Raw genomic sequence first — 15652 nt, 5'->3', positions numbered from 1 at the left:
ACATTGATCCCTGTATGCAGCCGAGTCATATTCTGCCAACTTGAAAAAGATCCCCTTATTCTCACAACTTGCTTTTTGTTTCATATGCAATTCTCAATCCATAGTATACTGACATAGATTGAGAATACTATCTCCAAATCATGTGTTCCCTTGTCAAATGCATTCCAAAAATCCAAAAAATCCACATGCACAGGTTCCCTCTTTTCTATTCCATTCGCCACCTCCTTAGACAGCTCCAGTAGTTTAATCAAATATGATCTCCCTTTCGTAAATCCATTCTGACTCTGCTTAATGCTAATATTCTTTCTTAGACATTTTGTTTTCACATCCTTTAATATAGACGCCAGCAGTTTTTTTTATTTGTAAGCTAACAGTTTCCAGTTATGTGTTTTTTTCCTCGCTCCTTTCTTAAATAGTAAACTTACATTTACTGCCCTACAATCTACAGGAGCAATTATGAAACCTATAGAATTTTTAAAAGATGTTAACTGCCGCATCAACTAACTCAACACCTCTGGGATGTGGAGCATCTTTTCACCTGAACAGAAGAGAAAACCTATCAGTAAGGGAATCTGTCCAATTTGCATTCATTTAAATTAATACACTGTAGATAGAAAATTGGGCAGGGATTGTCAATTTTCTGTTTTCCCCTTTCACTGGCCCCATTAAACAAAGCACATCGTCAGGAAAATGCCTCCATAATCCCTCCTGCACCTACACTAGGCTTGTCAATATCCTTCTCACCCAAACAGTTGTTCTGCTGGCATCCTGCACAATAATATTAATTTCATTTGTTTCTTCCACAGAGCCTGCTTCTTTACAAAGTAAGAAGAGTCTTTTATTGAAGTCATCTACATTGTCAGGATTTTGGAAGAATTCGGAGGTTGTGAACTGAGCCAACTAATGGGATAAAAGGGCTTTATTTTTTATTGTAAAATGTCAACACAAAATGATTTTGATCAGTTCGTGTTGGGCGTGAGTTCACTGAGCAGAATTGTGCCTGTTTGGAACCATGTCCAGTATATTTATGCTAAGAAATTCACGAAGGATGAAATGCTACAATCAGTCTGCTTCAGGATTATGCAGGGAAGGGATAATTCTACAATTCTGTAGAGGTGAATGGAAGAGTATCATAAATTCATAACAATAATCCTTGTGTTCACACTGTCCTCACATCATACAGGCTGTAACTTAAACCATCTTCCAGATACGAGGATCTCTTAAAAGCTCGGGCTTCACTGATATAACCTAAAGAACCAATATTGGTATTGCTATATCACCATCACAGGAACCGAGATATAGTGGAAGACGTTGTTTTGCATGATATTCAGACAGATTATGAGTACATCAGGGAGTGCAAAACAGAAAATAAACAGAGCAAGTCCAGAGTCAAGGGCCACAAAGAGGTAGATTGGAAGATCAGGAATTCTTCTTTAGCATGTGCAAGGTCTGTTCAAGACTCTGATAAAAGTGAACAGAAGCCATTCTTGAATCTGGTCGTACGTGCTGTCAAGCTTTTGTATCAGTGAGAAGGACCGGGGTATGAGTGATCCTTTATTAAGTTGGCTGCTTCCCCGAGGCAGCATGAAGGATGGAGTTGACGAGGATGGGGGGGGGGGGGGGGGGGGGGGGGAGAAGCTGATTTGCATGATGGCATGGCTACATTCACAATGCTCTGCAGTTTCATGACGTCTTTGGCAGAGTAGTTGTCATACCAAGCTGTGATGCATCCGGATAAGAAGCTTTCTTTGTTTTATTGTTCAATATTTCATGACTGTTATGAATGTTATAAATAAGAAGTTTCCTTCAGTCAAATTAAAGGCTGCGTTTGTACTGAACTCCAACATGCAGATGAATGCAAATTACCATAGAACACATATCTATGTCACAAAAGGTCTCACTCACTATTCTTTGATATATTTCCATCTCTCATCTATTCTCTATCAATCATAGTTCTGCCTCTCAAGAAAAAAACAACTGTAATCCATCCTAATTTCCATCCACTGGTTCAAAGCAGTAATAGTTACATTTTGGACTAAATTGAATGTTAATATGTGGAATAATTGTTCCGATAATGAAGGCAAAATCCCAAAACTATTTCCAAATTACTTGGATGGAACAAAAGAGTTACAATAGGATCTCTCTGGATGGATGAATGAAGATACATCCAATTCCCTTCTTCATATCCAGACATCTTGTGATGGACCACATGGGGGCCCCAGTTGAAATCACAACAGATCCACCCCCTTCAGGTCTCCTTTCTTAACTGTTAAATTTGCGCTTCCCAAAGAATTCTGTACATGAAATTCCTCAGAGACCATTGATGCTGAACCCCTCTACACTCACGGTCCTGATGCAATATCTCGACACAAGACTTTGACTATCCCTTTGCCTCATAGTTGCTGCTTGACCCACACGTTCTTCAAGCAGATCAGTTTTTTTGCACCAGATTCAAGCACCTGCTGTTTCTTGTGTCCACATACCAACACAAGATTGTCATCAAACAGAAGGTTCTGTTTTTAAGGGTTAACTAGACCAAGTGCAGTCTGCTCCCCCAATGGTGTGATTCCCCCAACCCAATATTCCACCATGCACCCGTCTCCTCCAATGGAACTGAAGCCGTTGCCAAATGTAAGTTTCCAGCACTCCCCTGCCTCCCTCAATTGCACCTCCCCTGCCTGCTGCAGCAGTGAAAATTTCAGTGTTCCTGTCTTGCAACTTTGTTTCGAAGTGTGTTGGAAGCTGTCATGTAAATGGAGAAGCCTGTTTATTTGTGAAATACTTGGGGGTGGGTGGGGTGGGGGGGGGGGAAGGGGGAGAAGGATTTGATTAAAAACGTGTACTTCAACACGACGAAATGAAATGAGGAGCGGATACTTAGAAAGAAAAGCGAAATCTCTACCGAAATGGAAAATATCTCGGAGATTGAGCGTCTGGATTGGGCGTGGCAATGAATCAAAGGAAGAAATGCAGCCGGCAGCCGTACATGCAAATGAATCCATTCCGATTGTACATCTGCGAGAATCGGCCATTCCGATTGGACATCTGCGAGTATCAGGCACGAATCGAAAGGCAGGAAGGGCGCCAGTCGGCAGTCGGTCGGATGGCCCCAGAGTTTTACAGATATACTAGACCAAGTGCAGACCCGTTGGGTCTGCTCCCCCAATGGTGTGATTCCCCCAACCCAATATTCCACCATGCACCCGTCTCCTCCAATGGAACTGAAGCCGTTCTCAAAAGTAAGATTCCAGCACTGGCCTGCCTCTTTAAAAAAAAATCCAATTGCACCTCCCCTGCCTGCTGCAGCAGTGAAAAGTTCAGTGTTCCTGTCTTGCAACTTTGTTTCGAAGTATGTTGGAAGCTGATAGGAAGGAGCAGCCGTCAATGAATCAAAAGGCAGGAAGGGATCCGTACTGCAGGCGGACGGATTTGAGTTTTATATATTAATAGATATATATATATATATAGATAGATGAACCCAGCAACCTGAAGGAAAATGCAGCATCATGAAATGCTACCGCCAGTTGCAATTTTGATAGATGTTCTATTATGTTATTCACATTTGCTGGTGACGCAGTGGTACAGTTGTTGCCTTACAGCGCTTGCAGCGCCGGAGACCCGGGTTCGATCCCGACTACGGGTGCTCTCTGTACACAGTTTGTATGTTCTCCCCATGACCACATGGGTTTTCTCCGAGACCTTCGGTTTCCTCCCACACTCCAAAGACGTACAGGTTTGTAGGATAATTGGTTTGGTAAATGTAAAGAAAATTGTCCCTAGAGCATGTACGTTAGTGTTAATATGCGGGGAACGCTGGTCGGCGCGGACCCGGTGGGCAGAAGGGCCTATTTCTGCGCTGAACCTCTAAACTAAACTAATTTGGTGCTTTATCATGCCATTATCTCACCTGCACAAGTGTATCAATTACGTTATCATCATTAACCAGTTTATCCTGTTCAGAAACACTGGCTTTGAAAGAAAATGTTAGGAATTTCTCTTAACCTTTGCATTCATGTTTGAAACTGCAATTGGAACCATGACAATCAGCTGTATGGAATATACCCGCTACATTATCCAAAGACAACAAATATCAACTTTACTTCCAAGATAAAGTGAAATATGTCAAGATATATGGAGATGATATATTACAGTTTGTGGTTACGAAGGCACATATCTTGCAATGTGCTACTCCTGCACTTTTACATAAATATCACAAATTTGTAAAGTGGAAACAACTGCAATGCATCCAGAGTAAGAATAATTTCACACTGAACTGCCACTTGACATACAACGCAATTTCAATCCAATTTATTTGAATTGACAATAAAGTTTACTTTGAACTTTGAGCTACTAAAATGTAACAATCTAGATTTTTCAATGAAGAATGATGCAATGTTTGGCTTGAAAGAAACACAACTCAAGTTTCAGTGAGGACTCTCTGCCAGTACTTCACTACACTGCAAGTATGAAAATATGGTTGAATTACTGGACTAGCCGCTAAATGTGGAGGAACAGCAGTTTCGGTAAACTTCAATGAATCATTTGTCTGACTATTTGGAAATCCTGATAGTTCGGCCGTTGGCTCACCACATAATATTTGTGCGCTCCTTTCTAATTCTCTAGGGCCACAATTCCTGTACTCCTTCCAAATTACAACATAGAATAGTACATCATAGGAACAGCCCCTTCGGCCCAACTTCTCTGTGCTGAAGTAGGTGCCAAAAACAAATCTTATCTGCCTGCATATCATTTATGTCCCTCCATTCCCTGTATATCCATATGCCTATCCAAAAGTCTCTTAAATGGCAATATCATATCTGTCCCAACCATTGCCCCAGGCAGCTCGTTCCAGGCCCTCATCGCCCTCTATGCAAAAAAAAAACTTGCCCTGCACATCTGCTGTAAACTTTGCCCGTCAAGAGTTAGGAGTGATTTATTGTCATATGTCACAAAACAGAACAATTAGATTCTTACTTCCAGCAGCACAACGGGTCTGTAAATATAGTACTCAGCACATGATATATGAAATATGAAAATAAGCGGGGCACAGACAGTTTATTGCTGGTTTTACAGATCTTTCGATTCTTCCTGCACTATTTCCATTATAAATGAGCCTAGGGTAATAAAAAAAATAATCACCGATCTCCAGTTTCTCTCATTCTTCACTTTGGTGATCTTCAGCCTCCCAGATTTGAACTTGCAGAAAGCACACGTTTTCAATGCACCTTAATAACTGCACAATGTTTAGAGATACAGCGTGGAAACAGGCCCTTCGGCCCACTGTGTCTTCGTCAATCAGCGATCCCCATACACCATAGACTATCACTATCACACACACTAGGGACAATTTACAATCTTTACTGAAGCCAATTAACCTCCAAACCTGTAGGGCTTTGGAATGTGGGAGGAAATCAGAGCACCCGGGGAAAGTCCACGCGGACACAGGGAGAACGTAAAAAATCTGTTCAGGATCTAACGTGGGTCTTGGTGCTGTAAGGCAGCAATTCTACGGCTGCACCACCATGCCTCACCATCAGAATCATTTTCCTGGTTTTGGGGAATCTAAAATTGTAGGACATAAGTTTAAAGTGGGAGGAAGAAATGAGGAACAGGTTTTTCACACAGATGGTGGTGGTGATATGGGACAAGCTGCCAGAGGATTAGGTAGATCCAATTACAGTGTTTAAACAGTCGGACAGGTACTTAGATAGGAAAGGAGTAAGGGGATATGGGCCTAAGGCAGGGAAATTGCATTAGCGTGGATAGGCAATACAGTCCGTATGGCCGAGTTGGGCTGTAGGGCCTGCTTCCATGCCGTGCAAGTCGATGACTATATGGCCATGTTTCTCACACCACAAAATCTTCAAAATATCAATAATTAAATTTCTTTCCATGCAGTGTTGTATTTTTCTACGATGGGTTAAATTCATTTTCAACTTCACACAGTTATTTTTCCACTACTTGAAGGAATTAATTTTAGGTCAAGGTCTCCGATAATGTGGAAGGCAGAACAGATTAAATAACAAAAGGAAAAACAGTGCGAGGCAAAAGGGATTGGAACTGGGATAATAAATGAACATATGATTAGTCTAGCAAAAGTGTGAAAAACAATAACAGCTTTGTTACCAAACACTGGTGTCTGGAAATAAATTAAATATGAAAAAAACTGTCAACAGTGTTGAGCAGAAATCTATGAACAAATGATCAGAGGAGCTTTGGAACAGCAAGAGGCTATTTAACTTTTCAAACATCTCCCACTGTTCAATGATTTAAGACTTTCTGCCTTTGCACCTTATCCTTATTTCCTTTGATCACAAGATTCAATTAATCTTGATTTAAACATAAGAATTGAGCTAAAAGTCACAAAATCGAAGTGTGGAAACGGATCCTTCGGCCCAACATACCCGATCGCAAATCCCACCTGCCTGCTTTTGACCCATATCCCTCTAAACCAGTGGTTCCCAACCTTTTTTTGGCCATGCCCCACCTAATCACCTCTAAAATCCTGATGCCCCCCCCCCATGTGGTGATATATGATTCTTATAATTTAAAAAGTGAACTCCGTTTCAGCTGAAGAAGCTTAAAACGCAAATACCTTGGTTGTAATAACTGCACAGTAAAGGCCTTTTTTACCCCCAAAAAAATATTTACTATAAATAACATCTGAAACATAAACTACATATGTTTACCTGATGGAAAATCCCAAAAAATAAAAATCGAAAATTTGGACCCAGACCTCAATTGCCCCCCTTAAAAATCAAATTGCCCCCCTGTGGGGCGTACGCCCCACATTGGGAACCACTGCTCTAAACCAATCTAAATGTTTCCTAAACATGTGATAATACTTGCCTCAACTACCTCCTCCAGCAGCTCGTTCCATATACCTACCACCCTTTGTGTAAAAAAGTTACCCCTCAAGTTCCTATTAAATATTTCCCCCCTCACCATAAACCTATGTCGTCAGGTTCTTAATTTCTCTACTCTGGGTAAAAGACTGCATTCCACTCATGATCTTGTACACCTCTACAAGATCACCTCTCATACTCCTGCGCTCCATGAAGTAGAGTCCTGGCCTGTTCAACGTCTTCCTGTATCTCAGGCCCTCGAGTCCTGGCAATATCCTCGTAAACCTTTTCTGCACCCTTTTCAGCTTAACAACATCTTTCCTATAACAGGGTGACCTAAATTGAACACAATACTCTAAATGTGGCCTCACCAATATTGTACAACTGTAATATGACCTCACAACTTCTATATTCAATATTCTGCCTGATGAAGGCCAATGTGCCAAAAACCTTCTTGACCACCCAATCTATTCGCGACACCACTTTCAAGGAACTATGTACCTGCAATCCTAGATCCCTCTGCAGTTCTCTTAACCACTTTCAAGGAACTATGTACCTGCAATCCTAGATCCCTCTGCTCTACAATGTTTCCCAGAGCCCTGTCATTCACTGTGTGGGTCCTGCCCTGGTTTGACTGCCCGAAATGCAACACCTTGCTCGTCTCTGTATTAAACTCCATTAACCATTCCTCAGCCCACCTGCCCACCTAATCAAGATCCTGCTGCAATTTCATCTTCACCTTCGCTATCTACAATACCACCCACTTTAGTGTCATCTGCAAACTTAATAATCATGCCTTGTATGTTCTCATCAAAATCATTGATATAGATGACAAACAGCATTGGGCCTAGCACCGGTAACCCTGAGGCACACCATTAGTCACAGGTCTCCAGTGTGAAAAAACAACCTTCCACCATCACCCCGTTTCCTACCGTAAAGCCAAATTTCTATCCCGACAGCTAGCTCTCATTGAATCCCAAGCGATCTAACCCTCCAGAGCAGCCTTCCATGTGGAACCTTGTCAAATGCCTTGCTGAAATCCACAAAATACAACATCGACAGCTCTGCCCTCATTAACCTTTTTGGTCACACCTTCAAAAAAACGAAATCAGATCTATGAGACAAGATCTCCGACGCACAAATCCATGCTGACTATCCCTAATCAGCCCCTTCCCATCGAAATGCATGTGTATCTTATTCCTCATGATACACCTCCCGCTGCTTAGCAGGGCAAAGAAGATCCGAAAGACACATCCTGATGTTCGAAGCTGCCCTCTGGAAGGCGCTATAGGGCATCAATTCAGACTCAGGAATAGCTGCTTCCCGAGATATATCTACCATAAATTCAAATCCACACATGCACTGACCTACAATAGAGGCACATTTGTGCACCTATTCCCCCCCCCCCCCCATCTCCCTTCTGTTTTGTTTTTCTGTTTCTTCTTGTATGCACACTGAGTACGAGCAGCTTTAGTTTCACTGTAATGATGACATAAATGGCATATCTATATCTATCTATGATACTCTCTAGTAACTTTCCGACCACAGATGTTAAGACTCACTGGGCTATAATTCCAAGGCTTTTCCCTCCATTTCCTAAATAGAGGCACATTTGTCACCCGACAGGCTTCTGGCACCTCATTTATTTAATGATGACATAAATCACAGCCAGGGCATGTGCAATTTCATCTCTAACTTCTCAGTGTCCTCAGATATATTTGGGCTGGCCCCGGGAGATTTGGACCTTCAATGGTAATACTGACTCCCCTCAAGACACTTCCAATTTCAATTACTGTTTACAGAAGAGAATCAAAAATTATTATTGTTGCTGCACATAAATACATCTATTTTCTTAACTTCATTTCTGTAAGGCAAGGCTACAATTTTTAGACTGAATTCATCAGCCTGACGAAGGGTTTCGGCCCGAAACGTCGCCTATTTCCTTCGCTCCATAGATGCTGCTGCACCCGCTGAGTTTCTCCAGCAATTTTGTGTACCTTCGATCTTCCAGCATCTGCAGTTCCTTCTTGAATACAATTTTTAGACAATGCCCTCTGATCTTGAATTTCCCAACCAACAGAAACACTATCTATCTACCTTATCCATTTCCCATATTGCACTGAAATGTCAATCAAATCAAACTGCAGTGCCTAAATTCTGGGGAATATCTTGGTTTGCGTAATCTCTCCTTCAAATTTACCGATAATCGGTGTTCAACCTGCAGCTGATGGCCAGTCAATTGGCAAATAGCCTGCAACGCACAAAGCTACCAAGGACTTCTGTTCGATTTATTTCCTCTGAATATTTTTTTGAAACATTTATTAATATTTTTATTGTTTGTTTGATAACTCTTCTACAATGACTCAAATTTATCTGAACAGTTTTTAAATGTCTCCGGCTATCGGATAGATTTTAGAACTTTTTTGAAAACAGGCTGTGAAGGCATTCCAGGTTGCAAGACCTCAAGATTCGAAGCCCAATGTTGAAGCCCACTCCATCCGATTGGACATTGGGCTTCAAGAGTCAGCTCATCTGGCTGCTGCCATCTGAGGATATTGCTAAAGATATTCCCTGCATGTCTGCATAAATAATAATATTGGCGAGAGTCTGGACTAGTCACAGAGAGATGACCAGTTTCTCCTTTTTTGGAAATAGTCACTGTCTGGCACATGTGGCATGATTTACATAATCAACTGACTGTCAAATCTGCAAAAAAAACACATAGGGATTCTGGTGCTGTTCTACACTACCCCTGCATCTAAGTGGCTGAGAAAATTCTGGCTTGTATTTTACAATGAGCCTGAAATCTACAACAGGCTGTTGAATACCTTGCATCGATAGTATAAAAACTAATACCATATGAGCAATTACCTATGAACTTGTGGATAGATTCAGCTGGCAGCTTTGTTACCATTATCAGAAAAGTTTAGACTATAAACATACACTTTGAGAGTCCTATCTGAATCAGATACTTTTCAGCTCAGCTTTATGTTTGATTGCCAATTGTCCACAACTCCAACAATTTTGCAAACTTAGGAAGGTGATTGGTGACAGCAGGGCAGTGGAGGTAGTGTACATAGATTTTAGTAAGGGATTTGATAATGTTCCTCATAATCGGCTGATCCAGAAGATCAAGATGCTTGCGATCAACGGTGACTTTGTCACTTGGATTCAGGACTGGCTTACTCATAGAAGACAGTGTTGTGGTGGAAGAGAGCTATTCTGGCTGGAGATCCAAGCGCTGTGGTCATTTGGAATCAGAACTGGCCAAGGGTGGTGATGGAAGGGTATTATTCTGGCCTGAGCTCTGTGACCAATGGAGTTCCGCAGATATCTATGCCGGATCTCCCTTGTTAGTGATTTTATATTACATATAGCGGGCAGAGAAATGACAGATGGAGTTTAATCTGAACAAGTGCGAGTTTGAATGTAAAGCGAAAATATAGTTCATGGCACGACCATTAACAGCAAGGATATACAGGTGGATCTTGGGGTTCTTAGCTCCCTGAAAGTGGCAACACAGCTAGATATAGTGATGAAGAAGGCCTACGGTATGCTTGTCTTCGCCTGTCAGGGCGTTGAGTATCAGAGTCATCTAACAGCTTTAAAGGACCTTGGTTAGGCCACATTTGGAGAACTGTGTGCAGTTCTAGTCACCCCATTACAGAAAGGATGCAAATGCTTTAGAGAAGGTGCAGAAGGCCTTTACCAGAATGTTGCCAGGATTAGAGGTATTAGCTAAAAGGAGAAGTTAGACAAACTTGGTTTGTTGTTTTAAGAAAGTCAAAGGTTGAGGGGAGACCCGATAGAAGTATATCAAATTATGAGTGGCACGGGGAGGGTAGCAGTCAGAATATTTTTCCCCAGGATGGAAATTTGAAAGACTAGAGGACATGTATTTAAGTGAGAGAAGTGAAGTTTAAAGGGGATGTGGTTTCTTTTTGCACAGAGAGTGGTGGGTGAATGGAATGTACTGCCAGGCGATGATGGCAGATACGAGTGTCATTTAAGAGGTTTTTAGATAGGCACTGGGATATGCAGGAAATGGAAGGATTTGGATCACATGCAGGCAGAGGAGATTAGTTTAACTTGGCATCATGTTCGGCATGGACATTATGGACGGTGGGGTCTGGTCCTCTGCTGTGCTGTTCTATGTAACCAACACAAGTACATTTATGTCCTAATTGTTTATCTATATCTATAAAACTCTGTGCCTGACGACTGGCTGCCTTTCTGCCTTTTGATTCGTGCCCAATACTCGCAGATGTCCAATCGGAATGGCCGATGCTCGCAGATGTCCAATCGGAATGGATCCTTTTACTTTCTTCCTTTGATTCACTGCCACGCCGAATCCAGACGATCAATCTCCCAGGTCTTTTCCATTTCGATGGAGATTTCGCTTTTCTTTCTAAGTATCCGCTCCTCATTACATTTTGTCGCCTTTAAGTACACGTTTTTAATCAAATCCTTCTCCCCCCACTCCCTCATTTTGTCGCCTCCTGCTGGCCAGCGACCATAACGGCTGCTGGCGCCCGCATTTCAACCTCAAGAGACGCCATTTAATTCGGCCTTTCAAGAACGGCTTCAGTTCGAGGACCACGTCTCCCGTGGGGGCTACGGGTAGGGAACGGCTGCGTTGGGGGAGCAGACCCAACGGGTCTGCCATTGGTCTAGTATATATATAAAACAGATCTCCCTGTACAGATCCCTGCAAAACACCACTGGTCACAGAGCTCCAGCTAGAATAACACCCTTCTGCCACTACCCTCTCCGTCTTCTATGGACATTGGACTCTTTGCCAAAAGCAAGAGGAAACTTACTGAACTATTTTAAAGAAAGATTAATCTTTTTTCAATGATGTTCACATCAGCGAAAGGCCAACATCCAAGCCTAATGTAACTTTGTACTGCACTTTAATAAACATTCTCTACCGATTATAGAGGGGAATCTGATAATGTTTCAACAGGAAAGGACCAAATGGATACACTAGTACCATTGAAGCAGCAACTGCTATTCAGATTAGACATTGCCAGCACACCTTCACAAATTATAAGGCATGGGTCACTAACCTTTAGTATTTGTCAATGTTATTTGATTGTACGTACTGTTCCTGCATAGCCATGTGATTAATTAACCTTCCAGGCCATGATAGAAGTCAAAAATCACCACTATGAGATCTCTACATGCAGCCACAGATCAGCTTCCTGGCACAAACTCATTTAAAACAGGGTATAGACAACTCCATGTGGAAATTTTGCATTTGAGTATTAGTCATCTTACTTTTAGTTCCATTAAGCTCCTAAAACCCATCCCATTCATGCCAGTCTTGAAATGAACCTTTTCAAAGGAAGTGCCTTAAATGGTGAAGGAAGCTGTTGTTCCCTGGAATTCCTGTCTTCCAAATTTGTTCTTTGCTTGTTCTTGACTGAAAATGGCAAAATGACTGGAAGGCCAAACAACACAGCCCTCTTTAAAGAACAACTTTGCCAATAACCATAAGACCATGAGACATAGGAGCAGAATTAGGCCATTCAGCCTATCGAGACTGCTCCGCTATTCGACCATGGCTAATCTAGTTTTCCCACTCAATCCCATTCTCCTGCTTTCTCTCCGTAAACTTTGAAGTCCTTAATAATCAAGAACCTATCAAATTAATAATATTAATCAATTTAATAATCAAGAACCTATCAATCTCCACATTAAAATACCCAATGATATGGCCTCCACAGCCGTCTGTGGTAATGAATTCCACAGATTCATCACCCTTTGGCTAAAGAAATTTTGTTTCATCTCCTTTTTAAACGGTACATTGCTTTATTCTGACTATCAGTGTGCAGAGTGGGGGTCATGGCCGTAGTGGGACTGGCTCTGTGCGAGGCTGGGGGACAATAAACAATAGGTGCAGGAGTAGGCCATTTGGCCCTTCGAGCCAGCAATGTGATCATTCAATGTGATCATGCCTGACCATCTCCAATCAGTACCCCGTTCCTGCCTTCTCCCCATATCCCCTGACTCTGCTATTTTCAAGAGCCCTACCTAGCTCTCTCTTGAAAGCATCCGGAGAACCTGCCTCCACTGCCCTCTGAGGCAGAGACTGTGAGGCATCTTCCGGTGGCTTTGAGAGAAAAACGTCTTAATTCTGATGTAAATGTCACATTATGACCAAGAATCGAATACTGTCACATTTACTCGGAATATTCATTTTAAGTTACAATGAGTCTATATTTATGTTAGAGACCCCCCATGGTGCCTTGCAACTACCTTTAACCTAAAATAACCCCAAAATGGTTGCATTGTTTGTGTATGTGTAGTAGGTGTGTGTGTGTGTGTCTGCCAAACGTGTGTGTATTATGCACACTTCTGTAGATGTATGCATGATGATAACAATATTGTCCCAACATGTCCAAAATGTCACCTCCCTCTTATTGCCCTTCCCCTCCCTCCCCTTTCAATCATGGCCACACCACCACACACAAACACACACACATTTTTAGCATCCAGCACAAAAGCAGCACATCATGTTATTCACCAGTACGCCATAATCATAAGCCATTCACTCATTGTTTAAATAATTAGACGCAATAAACAGTAAAACACTAAAAGTAGACTTTATATAATCATTTATTTTCCCAATCGTTTGGTTTACATTCCATCTACACTTCGTCTGAATATTCTTCACCAGATTCCAAATCTTTTGTAGTGAGAGAGTGGCTGTTTGTTGACCGTCACTTGTCACGGACCAAAGCAGTCTCTTTGCAAGTCAGCTCATCTGCTTCGCCATCAGGAACTGCCTCTTGAGGCGATTCACCTGCTTTAGGCTTTTCAGCGTCTGCGGATTGAACTAAATTAAAAGAGGAAAAAGAAAAGGAAAGAAAAATAAAATAAATCAACATCCTCAAATATATATTTTCATTGTTCGAAGTAACATAATATGACCATAAATACTAAGACATTTTGTTTGAGTCCTATCATTACCTTTCTTCCTTCGAGACCTTGCTATAGCTTTGATTTATTGTTGTAATGTTGCAGAAGTGACGATAGCACCGGCATGATAACCCGGGATACAATGCTGCTTCCTAATAATAGCAGATAAAATGTGTAAGGGAGTATTTTACCTTTTTTCAGGTTTTATATTATGTAAGACAAAATCAACATAACAATAGAGCAACATACAAGGCCTGATCACCATCACTTCAACCATGTGTTGCTATCCTACTTCCTGATCATATTCCTCTCCAAGAGTGTTGTTTTGTACGGCATCTCACTGGCATGCATGTCACACCAAGGTTCCCTTTCTCTCAAGGATGCAAACCCAGAGAGTTTGTAGCCAACGTACTGAGCCCAGCATTTAGATAAGAGGACTAGTTAGCATGATAAAAATAACCAATGCCTGCTATAACATAACCTGCTCAGAAAACAAACATTATAGAAAGTCATGTTAAAAAGTCAATTTTATCAATTTAGGTTTAGGACTAGAGAGTTTTAGACTCACAATAACAAGATTATTTTTCATGCAGAATTTTCCAAAAAAAAGTTTTTCTCGACAGCAAGAAGTTTCATTTTGTTACTATAAGTTAAAAATACTACCTATTAAAAATACTACCATTCAGTCTATTGAGTCTGCTCCGCTATTCGACCACGGCTAATCCACCACATCTAAATAAACATATAGAAAACTATTCCAACTAGTCACTGTACAAAAATTAGACCAGTGGCTCATTATACCTCTCTCCATCATGCATTTCCACACAAGCAAATAGAACAGAGGATGATAGGATGCTTGACTGGTGACTGATCTCATTGCATTCACTATATCACGACTGCCAAAATCAATCCCAAGGAGTTGATGGAAATATCAGTTTGTAATTCCATACTCCGATAGGAAAGCAAATGGTTACACGAGAACTGGCCACAAATTTTCCCACCAAACACATAATTAATCCTTCCAAGGAGAAAAGCATGGATCGGCTGTGACCTAGGGCTTGAAGTCCATTTAAAACACACAAAGTGGGATTGTATGCATTTTTGACAAGCTGGAAAAATCTACAATTACTTTACTCCCAACAACGTAAGGAGACAAGACGACCTTTCACCCAGCCTCCAAATATAGCCTTGTCAGGAGTTTAAACTGGTCCCTTAGGAATACAGTCGTCTGTAAGGAATGACAATATAACATCTTGTCACGTTTAATCGCTCCCAGCCAGCTACACTAAAAAAAACACTAAAAAAAGAAATCCATCTGGCACCAAATATTTTCCGTCCCAGTACACAGCAGACTGTCAACAACTAACATCCTGTTGAATTCTCTCAGCTTTCATTAAATCATTCATGGGGGGGGATAGGAGCAATCCATTTGAAATTTATACATACCTTTGCAAAGGGCAAGGAAATTAACCCTAAATTAAACCCTAAAAGGCATTCATTTTCCTTTACATGCGATGGGTTTTCTTCATCTGTGCAATTACAAGGGGTGGTGGTTGAGGGGAATCGATTTTTTTGTTATCAGGATAAAGGTCCCAGTCTGACAACTTTCAGGTAACAGCTACAGATGCTTTCGAAATGTATCCAGGATGTCAAGGAAACCACAATCAAACATGCCTGTACTGTGGATTGAACTGGGATATTAGTGCTACGTCAAAGGAATGTGGACTTCACCCAGTGAAATATTCGAGCAAGGTGATCGTTTTAGATGGAGGGATGATAGTCATCTCATAAGATGTTAGTTACCCTTATAAACCATTATGGTGATCTACAGCAAACCTGTCTACCATAATTATACAAGATGTTGGTGAAGTCGCACTTGGAGT

The 15652-nt window shown here is 41.4% G+C and overlaps 1 long non-coding RNA gene across 1 annotated transcript; it reads right to left on the bottom strand.

Annotated features, from left to right (window-relative positions):
- Nucleotides 1-13450: 13450 nt before the first annotated feature.
- LOC129709098 (uncharacterized) lies at nucleotides 13451-14764 on the bottom strand. The gene is made up of 3 exons (XR_008725458.1): nucleotides 14571-14764; nucleotides 13821-13921; nucleotides 13451-13686 (listed from the first exon to the last, which is right to left on the bottom strand). It is a non-coding gene; the product is annotated as an uncharacterized LOC129709098 (long non-coding RNA).
- Nucleotides 14765-15652: the final 888 nt, after the last annotated feature.

Source organism: Leucoraja erinacea, chromosome 25, assembly GCF_028641065.1.
Source record: "Leucoraja erinacea ecotype New England chromosome 25, Leri_hhj_1, whole genome shotgun sequence".
NCBI classification, from domain to species: domain Eukaryota; kingdom Metazoa; phylum Chordata; class Chondrichthyes; order Rajiformes; family Rajidae; genus Leucoraja; species Leucoraja erinaceus.
This window is presented reverse-complemented; position numbering and strand designations above follow the sequence as displayed.